The following is a 23897-nucleotide window of genomic DNA, read 5'->3' as shown; positions in this document are numbered from 1 at the left end:
TAAGCTTAGAGGCAAAGTTTGCAACCTTTGCTTTCTGAGTCTGTTAAATTCAGTTAATTCCCTATCTCCATATCTCATTGCAGCGAGTTGTGTAGCTTGACTTATTGATTCAGCACCCATGAACAGGTCATCAAACTGGTCTTCTTGATGAACAACTTTTGTTAGCTTAGCCTGCTCCAAGGCAGTGAAAGCAGTCTTCTTTGGGTCATAGAGTCTATTGGGAATAGAGACAAGAGATAGCTTTTGGAGTTTTGCCGCTTCCTTCTCTGCATGCTTATAATTTAACAATGTAAAAACACCAATTCTTAAAGGAAACGATGGCCATCCTCTCTTCTTCTCTTCTTTGAGGGTCTGGGTAACACCTTCAGACATGATTTGATAAGAGATTTCTCGGGCTAGCAATTTGTCTGGCATGTATATGGGAAGAACATGTGGCCTGGCTTTGCTTCCAAAAACTCTGATATAAGAAAAATATTCTTCGCCGAACCAATGGGCAACGGCTGGTAAGTCAAAGGAGGCTTCATAGGAAATTCTAGGGATAGGTCTGTCAAAAATAGAGTAGTGCACGGGAACCATAAAACCATTGCAGATTTGGTATAAATGGTCTTTGTGAGACGGTTTCCACAATTTACGATGATATAAATGAATAGGTGTTGGGTCATGGGTTTTCCATCTCCAACCAAGGACGGGGAACTCAGAATTAAAACAAAGGGCATCCATGATGTATGCAGAGTAGTAGAAAGGTGGGATTTTTCTCTCACTGATTCTGGTTTTAGCCCTAAACTCACGAATAGCTATTACCAACTTATCAGATAGGATAGTGGCCCAGTTCATAATTATGCTATTGACGGCCGCTTCCATTAAGGGAATCATATCGACATGAATATTTGCAGAATCATGTAATCCCCATAGTCTACACATCATAATTCCAGCATAACAGTAAGGTGAAGCCAAAGAGGCATTGGAGTACTTACCCGACATATCCTGCCTGTGTTTTGCTGGATTTTGCCTCCAATCACGGAGAGGCTCGGATGGTGATTCATTTTCTTTGGCGAATTTCTCCACGAATGCGCTATTATAGACTTGCTCGGGATTGGGTAAATGGTACATTTGTTTCAAATCCTCAGGCTTGAAGGAGCCGAAAATTCTTCCATCCTTAGTAATGAAAGTTCTATTAGTGAGAGGAATTTCTTCAATTGCCCATCGTACTATGTCAGTATAAGGCAAGACTTGTTCTCTGGCCGCTATTCTGTGTAGGAAGGAGTCAGCCAAATCTTTCAGAGTCGCCTCGGACTTTCTTAATTCATCTGCACTTGCCTCTGTTACTGTCACTTCTGGTTGTTCTCCTTCTAGCAGATTATATGTCCCTTGCCATGTAGTACCAGTGAGACCAGTGCATTTAGTATCTGAGATCAGGCCTTTCTTTGAAGGTGTAGCAGCTTGGCCTGAGACAGGTGTAACAGGAGAACCTGCCATCTTCTTGAACTTCTTTCCCATCATGTTCGGACTTCTCTCGTTAATTGAATTCTGCACAAGTGCAAGAGAAATCGTAACAAAGGAATAACAATAACAATCCATAACGGGATAAATATAAGATTTGAAGCGTGGCGAGATTATTCCTAAAAGAGGCTGCGGATCTAATGATTTGAGAAGGCATCGTATATGCAATGATGATGATTTTACGGCCTGCAGCTCCATAAATGACCATTACTTGAGCTATTAAGCTGAATGACCTCTAAAAGCGTGTAATAGATTTTTTCAAAGGTCTAATCGTGATTGCTCGTTAATTCGAAAGGGTAAAGCTTTAAATACGCATGGATTACCTTATCCCTCCATTTAACGGCATTTCGAAATCTGTGCTTTTGTCAAATCGAGTTTAAATATAACTTTAATGCTTTGAAATAATCACCTTTTGGAACTGAGGTCATCATTACGTGTCATCATATCGCATCGAAGTATGTGTAGCGTTAACACTTGGGAGAGTGCTTTAGCGAACGCCGATTGCGATATCGCATTCGGCATGTGAACATAACTCATAACGTATGTCATTTGAGTTAGCGAATGTCGATAGCGAATGCCGATAGCGATTTCGCATCGGGGAGAGGATATGAACGCTTTATGAAAGTGTGTATGATTATGGCGACTGCCGATATGCGATATCGCATCGGGTCGGAAAGTTAAAACATTTTCCACAAGTCACGGTGTCGTGCCGATAGCCGATTGCCGATATCGCGTCGCGTCGGGGAAAAGGTGTGTACCTTTTTTATGTGTGCATTGAGCATTGCCGATGGCCGATAGCGATATCGCATCGGGAAAAACCAAAATGGCAACCGAACTTCAATTACCTTTATGGATTTAACCGAAAATGCTTATTGTTTGTTCAACAAGAATTTTGTGCGAAAATTTTAATTTGATTATCACATCTTATTTGAACAAGTTTTTTCTAATGCCAATTGAAAATTCTAAAAGGGACCCATTTCATATGTAAATTGTTCGTGGTAAAATTGTTATGAAATGGGGGGTTGTTGCAGGGCGCAACAATTGGCGATTCGCGAGCAGAACCAGTTATCTCTGAATTAACAATTATACTTACGCTTTCTCAAATAGAATCTCTATAAAGAAAGGAAATTTCTAATATAACTAGATGTCTATTGATTCTAAATAATACAGTTTTCCTCATTTAACTTTCTCTTTTTTATGGATGCACATTGGGCGTTAAAATAAGTCCGGACTGGTTTATAAAGATAAAAATAGAAAACCTTTCCACATCAGCTTTTAAAATAAACTCCTCTGTCACAGGTAGAGCCTCTGCTGCCAGCAAACGTTCATAGTCTCGGCAGGGTTACCTTTTAACCATATTATCGTCCATTGTTCCATTCACCTCAGATTATGATCAAACAAAATGAATTCAAAAGATATTTTCATATTTTTTTTGAATTTCAATTTATTTTTAATTAAGATAAAGCCATTGTCCTGGTTTGGTGGCCAGATGGATGACAATGCCATTCACGGGTAGTAATTAAACTGAACAAGCTGGCTCGTGATGAGACCCCTTGTCTTGAGATTTCAAGCCATTACCCTGTTTGATATGCAGTTTTGGTAATGTCAGTTCTATTACTTTCCTATGAACATGGTAAGTAGGCTTGTGATAAGACCTCTTATCTTTAATCTTTTATATTTTAGAATTACACTCTGAGTAATCAAAAACTATTGGTGAATGGGATGAACAATTTTTCTTTTTAAAGATAATGGATGACAGGTTTAAGAGTTGAAGATGCTGAAGATGAATTGGCTCATATTTTCATATAGATAACCTTTGGAGACCAATTTCAAAAACCCAAGATGACTCATGGAACTTTGATCAGAGAAAAGTTTGCAAGGGTAAGTCCGTAATGCTTAGAATAAAAAGATATCTAATTTCCCAGAAATAATCTTACTCGATTCAAGACGCTATTTTTCAAAAGTGAAAACTACTATTGTCATGGCGAGACAGCTTTTTATTTTCAGCGAAAGGTCAATTAGAAAGTCCCACATTCTTATTCCTATAAATCCTACAAACTATGTAAAGCTAACAAACTACAAAGAGAAGGGGTTACCTTCTCAGTTAAAGAATTTCTTCAGAATTAGACCATTGACAGGGAGGGAATCCCTTGCCCCTGATAGATTTTGCAAAATGAACGTGGAGTGGCCTACTTTCTCACAGATCTGAAATGGTCCTAGCCACAATTTTTGAAATTTGGAATGTTTACCTTTATCTTCATGGGCTTTGTCCCATTTCAGGACTAAATCTCCGATTTGAAACTCTCTAGGGCTAGATGAGGCTAGATCAAAGGCTGTTTTAATGACTTGCTGATGTCTTGCATGTGTAAATTTGGCTTTATTCCTATCTTCTTCGAGTTTGAGGATTTGATCATGTCTAAGCTGTATAGAAGAAGAAGGAGTTTCGTGTATAAATTGCACTAAGGCTAAAGATGGGAGAAGAAGGTTGGTTGGTACAACTGCTTCTTTTCCATAAACAAGATTAAACGGAGAGGTCCCTATGGAAGCTTTCTGTGTAATCCTATCGGCCCATAATGCGAATACCAAGGATTTATGCCAGTTCTTATGATTCTCTTCAATTGTTCGCTTAATGATTTTGATCAAATTTTTGTTAGTTGATTCTGCTAAACCATTGCCTTGGGGGTAATAGTTAGCAGAATACTTTAATTTGAATCCTCTTTTGACAGCGAAATCAATCATTGCATTGCCTGAGAAATAAGAAGCATTATCAAAGACAAGAGCGTTAGGGACACCGAACCTGGTTATGATGAACTGATCTATAAATTCAATGATTGCTTCTGAGTTTGTTGTCTTCAATGGAACTGCTTCCACCCACTTTGTAAAGTAATCAGTTGCTGTAAGGATATACCTGTGTTGTTTGGAAGATGAAGGATTTATTTCACCAATGATATCCAATCCCCATTGTTCAAAAGGTTGTTCAATGTTGATTGGTTGCAAAGGGAAGGCAGGCTTTTGTGGTCTTCCACTGGCAGTTTGACATCTAATGCATTTCCTTACATATTCATGAGCGTCCTTAAACAAAGTGGGCCAGTAATACCCAGCATGAATGATTTTATGAGCTGTTGTATCAGCTCCAAAGTGTCCTCCTGCCGGTCCATCGTGTAGCTCCTGTAAAACCTTTTGAGCTTCAGGTTTCTCAAGGCATCTTAGTAATACAGAATCATAGTTTCTTCTGAAGAGCACATCATTAATGAGAGAAAAATTTTTAGCCTTCAATCTAATGGCTCTCTTGTTTTTGTAGGACAAATTGGTAGGTGCATAACCATTTTTTAAATAAAAGATTAAATCTGAATACTGAGATTCGGAATCTGGTATACTTAGCTGATTAACTTCTTGATTTTGCTCTGTATCACCTGATTCAGGAATGTTTGATGCTCCTGCCAAGATCCTGCAAAAACCTTGACCTTTAACAAATTTTGCTGGCTTTATTTCTAGATCATATTCTTGAAGGGCTGCGACCCAATTTGCCCTCTTTTCTCCCAATTCCTTTTGAATCAATAGTTGCCTAACGGCTGAGAAAGGAACTATTACTTTAGTATGGGTTTTAAGAAGAAAGGGTCGATAATGTTTGACCGCTTTAAAAACAGCAAAAGCTTGTTTTTCAATTTCTGAATAATTCAATTCGGCGCCTTGAAAATTTGAACTGAAGAATGAAATGGGCGCTTCGAAATTGTCATCATTCAATTGTGTGAGTACTGCTGCGTAAGATAAATCAGAGGCAATAGTATACAATGTAAAATGATTAGAAAGGTTCGGAGTATTCAGAGCTGGGACATTGATTATAGATTGTTTAATATCATTGAAAGCTTGCCTTTCTTCTGATCCCCATCTGAAGGTTGAGTTCTTTTTAATCATCTTTTGAAGTGGTAGTACAATCTATGAAAAATCTGGAACAAATCGCTTAACGAAATTGATTTGTCCTAAAAATGACTGCATCGATTTTTTGTTATATGGAAAAGGAATTTCAGAAATCTCTTTAATTCGCTCAGGATCTACGTAAATACCATCTTTAGATACAATAAACCCTAAGAGTTTGCCCTGGTTAAGGGCAAAGAAAGATTTTTTTGGGTTTAGAGATATTCCATATGTTTTGCATCGTTGAAAAATTTGATCTAAATCCTGCAAATGATTATATCTCTTTTTAGAATATACAGTAATGTCGTCGAGGTAGACAACTACTGTCCTGTTAATTAACCCTCTAAAGGCTGTATCCATAGCTCTTTGAAATGTTGCTCCTGCATTTATGAGTCCGAAAGGCATCTTTTGGTATGCGTAAGTTCCCCATTTAGTTCTGAAAGTAGTTTTTAATTGGTCATCAGGATGAACCAAAACTTGATTATATCCTGAGAAACCATCAAGGAAAGACATTAATTCAGATCCTGCCACGGATTGAAGAATCTGCTCCATGGTAGGCAGAGGGAAGTTATCTTTTAAGCTTGCCTTATTTAAATTTCTGAAATCTATACAGATTCTGATGTCGCCATTTTTCTTTCTGACGGGTACCATGTTGGAGACCCAGTTTGAGTGTCGGACAGGGAAGATAATCTTAGCTTTTAAAAGCTTATTAAGTTCCGACTTAATCTGGCTTTCCAAATTTGGGTGAATTTTTCTTTTTTTTCCCTTGGGAAAAAGTCGTAATTTCTATTAGTATTAAGAAATTACATTTTGTATATGCCGTAGCATTCAAAGTAGAGGCTGTTATGCCTATCGAGTTTAGTCATAAAACTGTGGAAAACCAAAATTAGAGTATCCTCAGTCTCCACGCAGGGAGCTGTCAAAATTGATACTGTTTAAACATTGCAAATTAAGAGTCTATCTGCTCTGGGAAGAGCCATGTAGTGTCTAGATATGTACAGTCAAAATATACTAAAAAAAAGAAACTGTATGGGCCTTATCGCCCGTTAACCATCTGATCATCGAAGGGCCTGTGGTAATACTGATAGTAAGACCCTTCATTTTCCTCCTGTATCATCCAGTCTTCTCCTTGCCTGAGCGCAGCCGCTTTGGAGAGCTGATCAGCTTCAGTGTTTTGTTCCCTGTAAATATGATGACAAGTAAATGAATCAAATGAAGTAATCAACCTCTTTGCCTCCTCAAGTATGTGTCTCAAAGTAAATGCATGACAATGAGATGCATTTGACAACCAATTGCATACTATTTTGGAATCCCCGAATAATTGTAGATGTCTACAATTTTTAAGAATGGCAAAATGGATAAGATGCATGGCTGTACTAAGTTCAGCATAATTATTGGTTCCACGACCAAGGGGAATTTGGAGTTTGAATTTGTGTGCATCATTTAGGTGTAGTGTGGCTCCTCCCCCACACCCCGCCTCCTGTGCTGATCCGTCAAAAAAACCCCACGGTTTTGTATGATTTATGTCCAGTTGTCTAAGAACACGGGCCGGTCCTGTATGATCTACTTCAGGAATCAGATTATAATCAGCCATCATATGAAGGGTAATGGACGGCCAATGGGGTTCCTTAAGGTTGAAAGTAGCCTGATTGCGCGCTATCCAAATAGCCCAGCAGGCTAGGAGTGGGATGTTATGAGCTTTCCCCGTATGCTCTGTGTGCCAATTTGCCCAGGCCTCCTGAATGTTTTGACCATGCCACTGCCGAATCTGGGGAAGATGTGTTCTGATGCCATTCCAGAATAGTAATGAGACTTTACATGACAAAAATAAGTGGGCAGTGCTTTCTTCGTCTTGTCGACATAATTGGCATCGGAAAGGACCATTGAATGATCGCTTCATAAGATTAGTGCCAGTAGGGATCTTGTCAAAGATAATATTCCACATAAGTAGTCTAGTACGAGGGGCAGCTTTGAGTTTCCAAAGGGTCCTCCAGGTAGGGTGAATGACTGGGGGCTGATGGGGTTCCATAAGCTTTAGGTAGCCAAGTTTCGGAGAGTAAAGTCCATGCTTAGAAGCTGCCCATATGATTTCATCTGGACCTTCAGTTAGTCTTATATGGGCCTGAGAGAGAGCTTCCGTGTAATCGGCCCATTCATCATGCCATTGTACAGGTAAGTCCAGCGCTGGTGCATTCCTCCATGCTTGATGAAGAAAGGATGAGTTGTCGCGGTCCCCAATATGCATGATATGTGAAATGCCCCTGTCATTAAGGTGTTGAATAATATCTTCTGAGAGCCTGTGTGAATTACCACAGCCAACCCAAGGGTCCAGACCTATGCGGACAGCATCTCCAGACTTGATGCGCCAAGTAAGGCTATCTCTGATTAATGGAATGGTGCTGATAACTGCCTTCCAGATGGATGAGATGTGATTCTGTGTTCTCTGTTCCTTGCATATCCAATCCATTATATTCAGAGGCCATATATATTTTGCAGTTGCAACTTTAGTCCAGAGACTTTCAGAAGTGAGTAGATGCCATCCAAGCTTAGCTGCCAGAGCTCTGGAGAATAGGTCAAGTCTCTTGATACCCCATCCCCCCCATCGTTTGGGCTTTGCAAGAGTTTCCCATCTTACCCATGCAAAAATTCTACCTGTTTGGTGACCCATCCAGAGGAACCTACTACAAATATGTTGTATTCTATTAAGAATACCTTTAGGGATCCATGTGAGAGCCATCCAATAAACAGGGGTAGCCTCAATCACTGCCTTAATGAGAGTTAATCGTCCAGCACGGGATAGGTAACGGTGATACCAAACTTGTAATCTTTTCTCAATCTTGGTGATGAGCCAGAGCCAGTCGGCTATCCTGTATCCAAGGGGCTTCAGTCGGAATCCGAGATACTTGATGCCATCGTCCAACGACAAATTGCTATAAGGAAACCGCTGATTTGCAAATGCAATTTCATATTCCGAGCATCCTGTGGATGTGATGGAAGATTTCTGAACATTAATCATCATCCCCGTAGCATGCTGAAAGAGATGGAAGGAGTGCTGGAGAGAAGTGGAATCCCCAATACTACCATTGAGAAAAATAAGAATGTCATCGACGAATAGTAGGTGAGTAAGAATAAGATGTTCAGTAATCTTAATACCAGACATATGGTGCCTGTTGTGAGCAGTGATTAAGATTCTACTTAGTCCTTCCATGATAAGCAAAAACAATAGCGGTGAGAGGGGACACCCCTGGCGTAGTCCTCTTTCCGAAGAGAAGAATGAGGTTGCTTCCCCATTGAGAAGAACACTGTAGGAGACATCCGTGATGCAGCACATGATCCATTTGATAAACTCATAAGGAAACCCCAGATGTGTGAGAAGAAGCCTAAGGTATAACCAGCATGTACGATCAAAGGCCTTTGAAAGATCTACCTTAAGAATCATACCTTTTTGTCTCTTGGTTTGCAGAGTATGCATGAGTTCTTGTGCAGTGGCAATGGCCTCATGAATTTGGCGGTGATGTAGGAAGGCAAATTGCTCCGCTGATATGTGCTGTGATAGAATAGGCTTGAGGCGATTGGCGATGGTCTTGGCAATGATTTTGTAAAGGCAGTTGCAGAGAGAGATCGGACGAAAGTCATCAAATGTAGTGGGAGCGTTTGATTTAGGGATAAGAGCAATGAAGGTGGACTTGATAGCTGATGATATGTGCCCTCTCTTCCTGCTATCTTCGACCACATTCAGGAGATCTTGGCCTAATAATTCAAAGAAGGCTAGATAGAACTCTATGGTCCAACCGTCAGAACCCGGACTTTTATCTTTCTTGAACCACTTCAGAGTAGCCTCCAATTCTGCCATCGATACTTCCTTCTGGAGTTCCTCTGTATCATCTTGTTCAATAAATCTGGGAAATAGTTCAGCTACGCGCATAATCTCCAAGATGTTAGCTTGTAGAGGTGCCTTGTAGATGCTCCTGAAATGTTCCACTGCTAGTCTGGACAGATTCCTCTGGGAGGAGACAGTGTCCCCTTGTGCTGTCCTGAGCTCCCATATGGTATTAATGTTCTTACGCCCATTTGCAAATTTATGGTAGAACTTGGTATTTGCATCTCCCTCAGTGAGCCAAATGGCTCGACTCCGTAGTCGCCATCCTTCTTCTCGTTCTTTAAGGATTTGTGTGCGTTTAGCAATCAGGGCCTGATAATGCTCTTTGCTGATCAAGGATGGGTAAGTCCCATCTGAGGATTCCTCAAAATCTGAAATGATCTTCTCTGCCTCCTGTAGAATAATATCTTCCCGAATGCGTTTCTGATGAGCCCAGATCTTGGTGATCTGTTTTAGTTCTCTGAGTTTCCTCACAAATCCAGCAGTGTGATCCTCATTATCCCCAATAGGATTTGATTGCCAAAAGGTGTGTACCAGTTGAATGTATGTGGGATCCTGTAACCATGCCGCGTTGAATTTAAAAGGGCTTTTGATTTTATGAATAATATCATCAGCTTCTAAGAAGATCGGACGGTGATCAGAGATTCCTCCTGTGCCAACCCATTGTCGAACTCTGGGGAGATTATTGACCAGGGGCTCCTTTATGAGAAATCGATCCAATCTTCTAGCCAGACTCTGCTCCCCGCTTCTGTTGTTGGTCCAGGTATACTGGAGTTTTGATGTTGGTATGTCGACCCAGTGGCGCTCCTCCAGTAAATTAGTTATATGATTAGTGAGAGGGTCAATTTGGGCTGAATGCCCCCATGATTCACTGAAGCCAATAGAGAAGTTGAGATCCCCTCCCAGAATGATATGATCGCCCTGAAGTAATTCTGATGCAAGTAGGTTGTTCCAAAAGGTGGCTCTATCAGAACAAGGACCATACACATTGATAATCCTGATGTCGTTCAGGGCTGTATGGGTGCTAATATCCAGTCCAATGTAACCTCTTCCACCAAAAGAGTTGTTAATCTCCACCCTTCTGTTATTGACTCCAATAGCTAAGCCCCCAGATCTTCCAATTGCGTCCATAGCATGGAAAGTCCAACTTGGTAGCCATCCCGAAAAGGTGCGAATAAGGGATTCGGCTGAGCAAAGAGTTTCTTGTAGAAAAATGAAGTCCAACTGTGACGATAGGAGAAGTCTCCTCAATGCTAGTTTTTTGGTTGTACTAGCAAACCCCCGGCAGTTGAATGAGATAAATTTCATGGAGGAATGAGGGCTGGGCCGTTCCTAGCTCTAAGGGCCCGAAATATAGTTTGTTGCCTACCCAGGGCAATCTCAGTATCAGCAGTAAGTCTGGCTTTGGATATACCAGAGGGTCTGCCTCTGGTAGTCTTGAGCAGAGGAGTGTTGTGGAGTATGAGACCAACAACATCAGGTCCTCTATCCCTGTGCCGAGGCCTGAGGGAGTAGCGGGGAGGGGAGGGGGCAGAATCGTGAGGGGCAAGCGATGATGATATACGAGAAGGTGATTCCGTCGGGGCGGGCGGAGGAATAGAACAAGCGAGTGAGTGATGTAAGGGGGTAGTGCACGGGGTAGACTGGAGAGCCACAGAGGGGGTATATGAAAAGGATGATGCAGATGCACTAATAGAAGATATGCCCACAGTCATGCATGTAAACGGTACAGATAGGGAATGATGAATTGACTTACCCGAAACCTCCAGATCCTCTGGTGCAGATGTCGTCTGCCCCTCCATCGGTTTCTGTTGCGGTCCCTCAGATATCCCAGCAATGTCATCTGGTATAGCTTCCTCGGCTGTTGTCCTCTGAGCAGATGGGGGGGGTTCTTTAGGGTCTGGAACCGGCTGATTCTCGGGTTGGGGCTCCTGAGCAGAGGGAGCTGCTTCCTCGACACCATGTGTACCAGATTTCTTGAGGAGGGGGCAATCTCTATAGAGATGGCCAACCTTATGGCATCGTCGGCATCAGTAGGGTACTCCTTCGTAGTCGATAATCTGCTTGCGTTCCGTGTCCCGCCACTGAATCGTGATATACTCAAGCAGTCCTCCCGTCGTATCCAAATTGATAAGGTTCCTGGCATAAGCCATCATTCCAGTCTGAAGGTAAGATTTATCATAGCCCATATAGATTCCAATAGCATTACCTATTCTCTTAAAGATATCCTCAGACCAATATTGAAGCGGAAGTCCAGGCAGCCTAATCCAAACCGGTCCAGTGCCAATGTGTTCTGTTTCCGGGTCAAAGAGAGGAGTCCATCTCTTCAGAAGGACCGGCGCATGATCAAAGTGCCAGTATGATGAAATTACCCAGTTGGTGTGGTCTGCACGCGCGAAGCGAAGAGCAAACCATCCCCGCACGAAGGTCTGTACAAAGGGGATGTCAACCAGATGGTGACCCCAGACCTCAGCTGCCCACTGTTTCAAACGTGCTGCCGAATAACTTCGCCCTCGAATGCGACCGACCAGGACTCGGTCCGCAAAGTCCATGGTCTCACCCCAGCGGATATCTTCTTCTAATCTCAAGATTACGTCTTCTTCCCTGGACTTGAAGCACTTATACCGCCTTTTAGGTCCCCTTGAAGGAGAAAGTACGTGAGGGGGACGAGACGGAGGAGGGTTTGGTGCTTGAGAGATGAGGGGGGGTTCCGGGAGAGAGTAACCAGAGGGTACAAATGAGGTAGACGAGCCGGTCAGGGGCGGAACGCTGGTGAAGCTGCCTGAGGTAAACCCTAATGAAACCGGGATCCCTACCGAGGTACCAGGGATAGAGAGGCCATGAAACTGAGGGTGTACGATTCCAGAGGCCAAGGGTTGTGAACCAGGGTTGGAAAAGAGGCAGTCCGAAATAATACCGAGGGTGGTCGGGGAATGAGGAGGGGTGGTGAGAGCCGGCCAAGACGGTGGTTCATCCGGCAAAATGACAGGGGGGTGTGATAGAGAGTCTGAAAACGGAAACGGTTGAATAGGGGCAACAGTATCCGAGCTGTACATACCTCCAGAAGCTTCAAAGGGCGTACGCCAAATTGATACACCTTCCAAAGGATCCGCTGTGTAATCGACGGCCTCTAATTCATCCATTGCCAGCTGCACCTCGGATCCGCAGACACCTCGGAACGGGGTGAAACGGCGAAAACGACTAACTCCGACTAACCCTCCCAGCAGTGAGAAAAAAACCGTCGCAGTTCGCCGTTAGCAGTGAACGGCACAAAGTTACCAAAAATTCCACTGGTGAAAAAACTACCGGGGTAAGTAACATGGTAAACCAGCCTTGTTACGGAGGCGGGTTGCAAGTGCATGCACGGTCCTCTGTGCTGCAGTGAAACAGGGCTCCGTTAACCGTATTCGCAGCAAACCCTAGCATCCGCGGACTCCATCGCTCCCCTCGTGAGGTTGAGCTTGGGTGAATTTTTCTTAACTTCTGTTGGATGGGTTTTTGATCGGGAAGCATAGGGATAGTGTGCTGTATGATAGATGTATCATACGTTTTAAGGTCATCATACTTCCAAGCAAAAACTTGTTTGTTTTTTCTTAAAAGTTTGACAAATGCTTCCTTTTCTATTGTGGAAAGTCCTAATCCTAGATTTATGTTTTGAGGAGTTTGATCTGTTCCCAAGTTAATCAATTCAAACCTAAGAGTAGAACTCTGGAGTTTAGCATTAATGACAGGTCTAAACCTATCTTTAACGTCATAAAGGTCTTCAAGTTTTACCACCGGTTTAGGAATGACGTTATCATGAGATGTTTGCTTCATTTGAGAATCGTGATCATCTTCTTCAATGACTTGGTTATCATAGGACTTTTCAGAAGTTAAAAATTGCAATATATCCTCGTCATGGTTGAAAACCCTCCAGTTAGTGATATTATCAGGAACTGAAGGTCTAAAAATTAACTCTACAGAAAATCTATCGAGACTGTAGTCTTCGGAAGGGAGGAGCTTGGAAGCTACGTTGGCTAATAAATCAGCTGCTGAATTTTGCGATCTTGGGATTGAAGAAATATTGAATGCTGAAAAATGTGAAGTGAGATCTTGCACTAATGTTTGATAGTGCTTAAGGTGATTTGATAGGCAATGAATGGTATTCCTAACCTGTTTTACAACGATCTCGCTATCGCCGAATACTTTTAAATATTTGACTTTAAGGTCAATCGCCTTATATAGTCCCTGCAGTAGTGCTTCGTATTCGGCAGTATTATTGGTACATTCAAATTCTAGTCTACAAGAAAGCATCGTTTTTTCGCCTACTGGACTAACCAAAATGCAACCTGCTCCTGAACCCTCGCTAGACTTAGAGCCATCAAAATAAAGAGACCAAAATAAAGGAGAATCAAAAATATTTACATCCTTTTGATTTACATTAAAGCATCTAGATAAATTTGATTGAGAAAAATTTTCTACTTGCGATGTACAATGGTTAACTTGAAAAGGGGAAGATTGGGCAACAAAATTGCCAAAGAATGATTGTGAAGAATAATTTCCCAAAATATTATTGTTGAAAGCTACCGGTTGATTTTCCTGTTCAAAATCAGTCACTGTATGGGTCATATGCTTTTCACGGTCGATCTTTATTTGATTCGGCTTACCCTTGTAGGGAAGCCACATATGTGACCAATCCGTGGAAATGCATCCATGCAGTTTCTCAGACCAATCTCTGCTTAGAATTAAACCGTAGAATTCAGGTATGTCAGCTATCAAAATGTCTATTCTTTGAACTATTCTAGGATCAGCAGACAACCTGATAGTCACGGAATTAATTTCTCCTATGACCTGCACTTTGGTTCTGTCTAACTGTACAATATGAATGGCTGACTTCTGTGGTTCTATGTTCAGTTTGGAACAAACTGAAGCTGGCATAATATTAGATGAAGCCCCTGAATCAATCAAACATTTATGCAGATTTCGGTTATAGATCTCATAGGTGAGCAAGAAAGGTGGGGTATGAGAATTGGATTTATCTCCAATTAGAACTGAATCGGTTGCTTCTACCATATCTGGAGGGGGTTGTCCTGAATCATTGGCAGCTTTTGAACTAGGAAGAGGGGAAGAGGGAATAGCATTAAATTCCTTTAGGAGTAATTGTTGCTGATGTTTTAATTTTCCTAGTTCAAACATAGTTATGTTTGCCTTGGTCTTTTTCATGTCATCAACAATATTATACTCCATATGGTCAGAGACCACTAGCGTTTTGGATGTTGAAGGAGAATTAGAAATTGGAGGCTGGTTTTGAGGAACTGCTACCGGAGATTTCTTTGGGAGAACTTTTTCTTTTGGTATAGCAGCACCTGCACTCCTTTTCTTTGCAGTTGTTGGGATAGGTTCAGAAGCAATTTTACTCCTTGTAGTAACAGGAAAAGCTTCTTCTTGATTCTCAGTGTCAGAATTTGGGAGTATGAAATCCCACATACCATGACACTCAACTATTTCTTCTTCATCATCTGTTTGCGAGGTTGATTCCTCTTCTTCATCTTCCTGTTCAGAATCTGCATTAGATATAACATTGGGTGGCTTCGTTTCTGTTTTCTTAAAAGTTCTAAACGGTCTTTTGGTCGAAGTTTCAGCCACCTGTTTCTTAATTTCAATCATTTCATTAGACAATGTTTTGAGGACCTTTTGTAAGCCTTCCATGTCATATGGGTCTTTTGGGGTTTTCTTTTTAAGGTCTTCTTTAAATGAAACTTTTTTGGATTTTCTATCCTCCAAAACTGCTTTCTTTTCTAAGGCGTTTATCCGTTTTTCAACGGCAAGTGCTTCTTTCATATTCTCAGCTAAGGTAGGCTTGCCAGCCCTGTCAACAAAGATTGCTATGTTGGAAGGGAGAGCAGTGATATACCATTCGCTTCTGATTTGCTCACTTGGCTTGGAAGCAGTGGGGATTTTATTTAAGAGTTTATTGAATCGGGCATTAAACTCTTTTACTGGTTCTTTATGTTCTATTCTCAAATTGGAGAGGTCATTTATTAAAGTCGCCAGGGACCTATCATCTCCATATTTGATAAGGAATTGCTCTTGGCATACAGCCCAGCTGTCAATAGAACCAGAAGGTAATGAGAAGTACCAGGATCCTGCTGATCCTTGTAGAGTATAAGGAAAAAGTCTTACAACAACATCTTGTTCTGTTACTCCTTTTAGATTAACAGCTAACATAAAGTTGTTAATATGTTCTTCAGCTTGCGTCCCGTTATCTGGATTAAATTTGGGCAACCACTTTTCTGGAGCATCAGGCAGATCGTGTAATGGTCCGGGCATATTAACTGCACCAGGTGTAGTCCATGGATTTGCCATTGTGCTGGCAATAATGGTTGTTAACACTGATGGGATTCCAGATGACTGAGGAGAAGAAGTTGTTGGAGAGGGAGAAGTTTGAGATGCTGTGGGACTTATTCCCTGGGAAACAACAGTGTGTAGTGTTTGAGGAGTGGATGGCTGGCTTCGCAGAGGAGATGTGGAAATGAAGGATATGGAAGAAAGATTTTCACTGTCCGAAACTGTAGTAATATTCTTGGCCTTTTTCCTTTTTGGTAAAGGAAACTCAGTGGGTTGAATACCAAGTTTTTCACTTTGAAGTCTGGTAAGTGGATGAGATAGGCTTAACTGCGAAGTCACACTGCCTTGTGATACTTCAGATTTCTGTGGCGAAATCGAGAAGCTCTGAAGTTTGTGGATGAGAGACTGAACTTCAGGAGATTCAAGACTTAAATGTTCTGAAATATGTTGAGTATGAGCAGTGGTAGTTATTTCTTCGCTTTCTTGATCATATGCTGGGGAACCAGCATGTGATTGAGAAGGAGAAGAAGTTTTGGAGGGGGAATTACTCTTAGAATGGTTTGTGGTCCTAGGCCTACTTGCCATTCACAGTTGATGGCCCTCCTTCTAGCGCCAAAAATGTTGATGCCCCGAAATTCGTTGCAACAACATCGGGGAAACCACCCGGTCCGGAACTTAGTGCAGCTCCTTTTCCGTTTGGAATAGTGGCTCCGACTGGGGATAATGGGACCAGTTTCCCAAAGATTATAAGTAAATGGGATGGATGGATGATTTAGGATATGAAATGATAATAGACAACTAACTAAACTATAAAAGAAATACAAATAAACTATGAACTAATCCCGGGACTTATTAATTCAGACAGTACAGCGTTTGATAGTCTATGCTCAATGACAGGCATATAGATGACACTAACAACAAGCATAGATGTTTAATCATTTGAGATTGCTCTGCGTAAGTAGTTACGCAGAGCTATAATAGCGAATTACTGTACTCAGTCATTTATATCATTGATACATACATGAGTAAAAAATGACAAATCACAAAACATTCAATAGTGATATGAAATGCAGACTTGTTGTTATATCACATACATGTATTCAACAATAGCAAAGTAATAACACAACAATTCATATAACTGAAAAGAGAACAGATACAGATAATAGTACCATGCAAGCTGTTTGATCAATCCAATATATTAATCGCTATGTCACGGTCCTTCCTTCCAACCAGAAAAGCACTCCAAGCAAACGACAATAGTGCACAATTTACTTAAACAGCATTCCAAGTAAAATAAAGGACCAGTGGTCGAGTTTCAAAAAAGAATATAGACTGAAGCACAATAGTGCAAAATTCAGCCTTTAAGTCTTTTACAAAATTTTACGACCCTTTCCAAAACAATGAAAGGGTCTATAAATACTATGTTAATCTAACTAATAAAATATCTAAAAACCTGAAAAACTAAGAAATCGGCATCAGGAAATATCATTCTGCATTTTGGGTGACTCGGCAGTCGGCGATGATGCTTCAGTCAGCTGTCCTTTTGCCTTTACTCTTTCGCTGACATATCGCCAGCATTGGCTCTACTTCTGGTGGAGTATTAAGGCGAGAAGTCAGCTGTGCATCATATGTGGCATCTTTGAAATCTTCCAGCTGTGCTGTGAGCTGAGCTATTTGATCTTCCTTAGATTTTATTAACAACTCATTTGATGCCTCCAACTGTGACAATGCCTCTGCCAATTCTCGTGTTTTTATATCACTTTGGTCTATCTTCAGTTGTTCAATTTGCTTGGTCAACATATGATTCTCTTGTTGTTGAACCAGCAATTGTTCTTCTGCTTGTGTCGCCTTATTCCTTGCCTCTATCACCTCTGCCTGTAATGTATACACTTCATGCTCTTTAGTCTTCAAGAGAAGACTAACTTCGGATGCTTTGTCGATGGTGGCTGCTGAATAAGCTCCAGCAAATTGCGATAGTTTTGTTAAATCTTCAGAGGGACTTAATTCTCCCTTCCAGACAACATTACCTGTGACTGTTTGCTCATCTGAAGCAGAAAGTTGATCAAGCCTTCGCCTCTTTCTTGAGCGTCTTACAACAGCTTTATGCTTAGGGCTGTAGAAAATGTCCAGAGGAGGAATTTCCTCTACCTGAAGATCAACAATGTCGGATGGATTCTGAATAACTTCCTCAATGTTCTGTACTGTGGGTGGGCCGCTGGTTCTTTCAAGAACCGAAGAGATGGTAGTATCTGGAGTCTTTAAGACATCTGAGTCCTTAGGAGCTTCTGCACTATTTATAATGGAATCAAATTGATTCCATTCCTTAATCAATTCTGTATCAACAGGGACTTGCTTACTCTGTTCCTTTTCCTTCTCAATTCTCCGTTGTTCATCTAATGCCTCCCACTGTTGCTGCTCTTGTATTCTCTGTTGCTGTTCCTGGAATTCCTTTTTCTGCCTATCCTCCTCTCTTTTCCTTTGTTCTTCTATTTCCCTCTGTCTTCTTTGTTCTTCTATTTCCCTTTGTCTTCTTTGTTCTTCTATTTCCCTTTGTCTTCTTTGTTCTTCTGCCTGCAGCTTTCTTTGATTTTCCTCCTGTTCTTTTATTGTAACGGGAGGTGAATTTATTTCTGGCTGATCAGGCTTGCTTGAGGATGAAGTTGGGGTTGTAGATAATAAGCTTAGAGGCAAAGTTTGCAACCTTTGCTTTCTGAGTCTGTTAAATTCAGTTAATTCCCTATCTCCATATCTCATTGCAGCGAGTTGTGTAGCTTGACTTATTGATTCAGCACCCATGAACAGGTCATCAAACTGGTCTTCTTGATGAACAACTTTTGTCAGCTTAGCCTGCTCCAAGGCAGTGAAAGCAGTCTTCTTTGGGTCATAGAGTCTATTGGGAATAGAGACAAGAGATAGCTTTTGGAGTTTTGCCGCTTCCTTCTCTGCATGCTTATAATTTAACAATGTAAAAACACCAATTCTTAAAGGAAACGATGGCCATCCTCTCTTCTTCTCTTCTTTGAGGGTCTGGGTAACACCTTCAGACATGATTTGATAAGAGATTTCTCGGGCTAGCAATTTGTCTGGCATGTATATGGGAAGAACATGTGGCCTGGCTTTGCTTCCAAAAACTCTGATATAAGAAAAATATTCTTCGCCGAACCAATGGGCAACGGCTGGTAAGTCAAAGGAGGCTTCATAGGAAATTCTAGGGATAGGTCTGTCAAAAATAGAGTAGTGCACGGGAACCATAAAACCATTGCAGATTTGGTATAAATGGTCTTTGTGAGACGGTTTCCACAATTTACGATGATATAAATGAATAGGTGTTGGGTCATGGGTTGTCCATCTCCAACCAAGGACGGGGAACTCAGAATTAAAACAAAGGGCATCCATGATGTATGCAGAGTAGTAGAAAGGTGGGATTTTTCTCTCACTGATTCTGGTTTTAGCCCTAAACTCACGAATAGCTATTACCAACTTATCAGACAGGATAGTGGCCCAGTTCATAATTATGCTATTGACGGCCGCTTCCATTAAGGGAATCATATCGACATGAATATTTGCAGAATCATGTAATCCCCATAGTCTACACATCATAATTCCAGCATAACAGTAAGGTGAAGCCAAAGAGGCATTGGAGTACTTACCCGACATATCCTGCCTGTGTTTTGCTGGATTTTGCCTCCAATCACGGAGAGGCTCGGATGGTGATTCATTCTCTTTGGCGAATTTCTCCACGAATGCGCTATTATAGACTTGCTCGGGATTGGGTAAATGGTACATTTGTTTCAAATCCTCAGGCCTGAAGGAGCCGAAAATTCTTCCATCCTTAGTAATGAAAGTTCTATTAGTGAGAGGAATTTCTTCAATTGCCCATCGTACTATGTCAGTATAAGGCAAGACTTGTTCTCTGGCTGCTATTCTGTGTAGGAAGGAGTCAGCCAAATCTTTCAGAGTCGCCTCGGACTTTCTTAATTCATCTGCACTTGCCTCTGTTACTGTCACTTCTGGTTGTTCTCCTTCTAGCAGATTATATGTCCCTTGCCATGTAGTACCAGTGAGACCAGTGCATTTAGTGTCTGAGATCAGGCCTTTCTTTGAAGGTGTAGCAGCTTGGCCTGAGACAGGTATAACAGGAGAACCTGCCATCTTCTTGAACTTCTTTCCCATCATGTTTGGACTTCTCTCGTTAATTGAATTCTGCACAAGTGCAAGAGAAATCGTAACAAAGGAATAACAATAACAATCCATAACGGGATAAATATAAGATTTGAAGCGTGGCGAGATTATTCCTAAAAGAGGCTGCGGATCTAATGATTTGAGAAGGCATCGTATATGCAATGATGATGATTTTACGGCCTGCAGCTCCATAAATGACCATTACTTGAGCTATTAAGCTGAATGACCTCTAAAAGCGTGTAATAGATTTTTTCAAAGGTCTAATCGTGATTGCTCGTTAATTCGAAGGGGTAAAGCTTTAAATACGCATGGATTACCTTATCCCTCCATTTAACGGCATTTCGAAATCTGCGCTTTTGTCAAATCGAGTTTAAATATAACTTTAATGCTTTGAAATAATCACCTTTTGGAACTGAGGTCATCATTACGTGTCATCATATCGCATCGAAGTATGTGTAGCGTTAACACTTGGGAGAGTGCTTTAGCGAACGCCGATTGCGATATCGCATTCGGCATGTGAACATAACTCATAACGTGTGTCATTTGAGTTAGCGAATGTCGATAGCGATTTCGCATCGGGGAGAGGATATGAACGCTTTATGAAAGTGTGTATGATTATGGCAACTGCCGATATGCGATATCGCATCGGGTCGGAAAGTTAAAACATTTTCCACAAGTCACGGTGTCGTGCCGATAGCCGATTGCTGATATCGCGTCGCGTCGGGGAAAAGGTGTGTACCTTTTTTATGTGTGCATTGAGCATTGCCGATGGCCGATAGCGATATCGCATCGGGAAAAACCAAAATGGCAACCGAACTTCAATTACCTTTATGGATTTAACCGAAAATGCTTATTGTTTGTTCAACAAGAATTTTGTGCGAAAATTTTAATTTGATTATCACATCTTATTTGAACAAGTTTTTTCTAATGCCAATTGAAAATTCTAAAAGGGACCCATTTCATATGTAAATTGTTCGTGGTAAAATTGTTATGAAATGGGGGGTTGTTGTACGGCGCAACAGTCCGATAGATCATTATTTGGTCTCAGCGGACGTTAACCATCATCATCATCATCATCATCAACACACCAATGCGTCTCTTCCAAATAATATCGTTAAATCATTGTGATGCGTTTAGCCTTACAAATCACACTGTCATAATTTAAAATTATTTTTAAAAACTATTTTTCCATGACAATGCTTAACAATTAAATGCCTGGTGTGTTTAATGTTATAAACACACCAGTGCGTTGATTCAAATAAACACACTAGTTACCATATTTTTTTTGGATGAAAATTATTTGATTTATTTGTAAAATATATTTAATGGCTTCTATATTGAATGCTACAGGTTGTATATTGATAAAAAATGTCTCAGAAGGTCTTAAGTAACAAAGATATTGATAAACAAGATGATAACAAATAAAAAAAAAACAGAGAAGACAAGTTAATTGTAAATTCTTTACAAAATTAATATGTTTGAAGTATATGTAAGTTTAACTAATATGTATTGGTGGGTGTGTATCATGCAAAGCTACGAAATGAACAAGGTCGATAAGATTATTTTTAATGTAAGTGCAGAAGAGTGTAAAAGCTTGATAGAAAAATTACAGAATGATGAAGCAAGTAAATGAAAAAATACTATTCAATATGAGTTTTTTTTTCATTAATAATATACTTAAGAATATTAGATAACATGTTTCAAACAATATATTGATCCATATATGTTTAATGTTCTACAAAGAGAAACAACGAAGGAAAAAATCAATGTCATTCTAATAAAACAAAAAAATATAGAACATGTAAATGACGATGAATTGTCCTTAGCTCTTTTGGAGTGGTGCTGGAGGTTAATGAAAGGGGGAGGGGGGAGATTTTTTATAGAACTATGAGGCATATAATGGAATGAACGTATAAACATACTTTCCACTTACAATACAAAAATCAATGCAATGATTCTAAGAACCAAATTATATCTAAACTACGGGAAGCATTTCCAGAGCAATGGTCAATGATACATGTCAGACTTGCAATCACAAAAACATACAACAACAAAAAAAATCACTCAAAAGGTAATTTTTCTAATTATATAAAATGTTTTTCTAGAATTATATGTATATATTACTACATACCATTCATTTATTAATGTCCATTTTGTTATATTTAGTTTTCATATATCATTATAAAAATAGTTTATTACTTTTTTTCAGGAAGATTATGAAGTTCCCAAATGATCAATTCACTGATATGCGAAACAGGCTAGTAGGAATGTCCAAAAAAGTGTATAAGGAAATAGTCAAAGAAATGGACATAATCACATCATAGGGGGAGCCATGCCAACAACAACAGAAAAGAAAATAAGATGGAACTCATTCAACACATAAAACAAGATGAAAAGGAAGAAAAAGGTTGATTTCAAAGTTTGTGAGTAATTGTTAATATTTCCTTATAACAACTCAATGTTTCATTTTTGTATATTTTAAGTTGTTTTAAATAACTATCCTTGAATGTCTTCAAATAGGTGCTAACATACAAAGAAGAGCCATCGAAAGAATTGATTGACATTGGGTTAAATAAGGGTTGTGAGTATATATTGGCATATCAAAAATTAATTTTGGAATTCATAAGTATTTATGTTGTTTTACTTCTCTGAGTTTATAATTAATAGAAAAAAAATCTTTATATTAAATCTATGATTTTTAAAAGGGTTTAAAACATGTAGGAAACAAAGTATGGAACTACGCTAGCAAAAGACTTGTTGCAACAAGGCATGAGACTTGGTTTTGAAACCATGTGCACAATTTATGAGTCACTTCTTACTATGGTACATTGTTATTCGATTTACATTGATGTATATTATTTATTTCAATTTTCATTATTCTCACCAATGTAGATATACTCATTACACTTTATTTTTATGTTTGTAGATGGAACAAGATCAAGAAGACGAAAACAATTGATGCAATCAACAAAACATTCCTCCAAATAACCCAAGTCATGGAAGTAGCTCGAGAACTAACAACAGTTCCAACGAAGAATGATGATCTATTTGGATATCAATACAACTTGTTGTATTTTTTGAAATAATTGTCTATGAAAATAAGACATTTTGTTTAATGTAATGGACATAGTGTCCCAATTGAAAGACAAGGGGTTACCAATAACAATCCCATTTTGTATGAAAAAGAGCCTCTTATTGATATATAATAAAATACATTTTAATTTATTCTATTGTGTTATCCAATGTCGCTGTGAAATGTTACACCACTGATTAAATATATGGATGATTAAATATTATAATGAAGATACGTGAAATATGATAATATAAAAAACTAATCTAAACATCATATAAAAATGCACTAATAAAATTTTAATTTATATGAATATTGTTATAAAATACATGCAAATTTTTCAATAAATAATGGATTTTAAAAATTATAATAATTGCCCTAGGTCGATGTTCCCAAAAAGAAAATCCCATTCAAAAAAATGGTGCGTTTGTAACATAAAAATGTACTTGTGTGTTATTTTACATAAAATCACCGTGACGACATCTTTTTACGTGACCGGTGCCTTTCTGGAAAACTACAACACCATGTCTTTTATTTCTTCAAGCACCGGTATTGTCTGAGATTAACACCCCGGTGCATTGTAATTCTTAATGCACTAGTGCTTTCATAGAACTAACACCTCAATGCATTATTAAAACTAATAGCACCGATACTTTTGTATAACAAATGCATTGGGGCATTTGTATAAACAATACACATCGGCGCTGCAAGTTTAAGAAAAAACATCAATGTCGTTCCTTACAAAAATGCCCCGGGGCTTTTATATATATTAGCACTGGTGCGATATATATTATGCTCCAATGTCCTTTGCATTCAACACCTCGGTGCATTTATTTATGTATGTCGCTTGATGCTTTTATATATGTCACGCACCAATGCTACTTGTTCCATGAAGCGCACCGCAAAAAAAACATCCCCTAAAACCTTTGGCTGCCCAGATTTTTCAATTGTGATAAATTTTGGTTAAAACCTCCGCTAAAACATCTGCTATTACAAATATATGTCTTAGAGGATTTTTTTTTA

This window comes from Pinus tabuliformis, chromosome 7 (genome assembly GCF_031772625.1).
Source record: "Pinus tabuliformis cultivar Carrire ecotype Pingquan chromosome 7, CPIR1, whole genome shotgun sequence".
NCBI lineage: Eukaryota > Viridiplantae > Streptophyta > Pinopsida > Pinales > Pinaceae > Pinus > Pinus tabuliformis.
Note: the sequence above shows the minus strand (reverse complement) of the source record.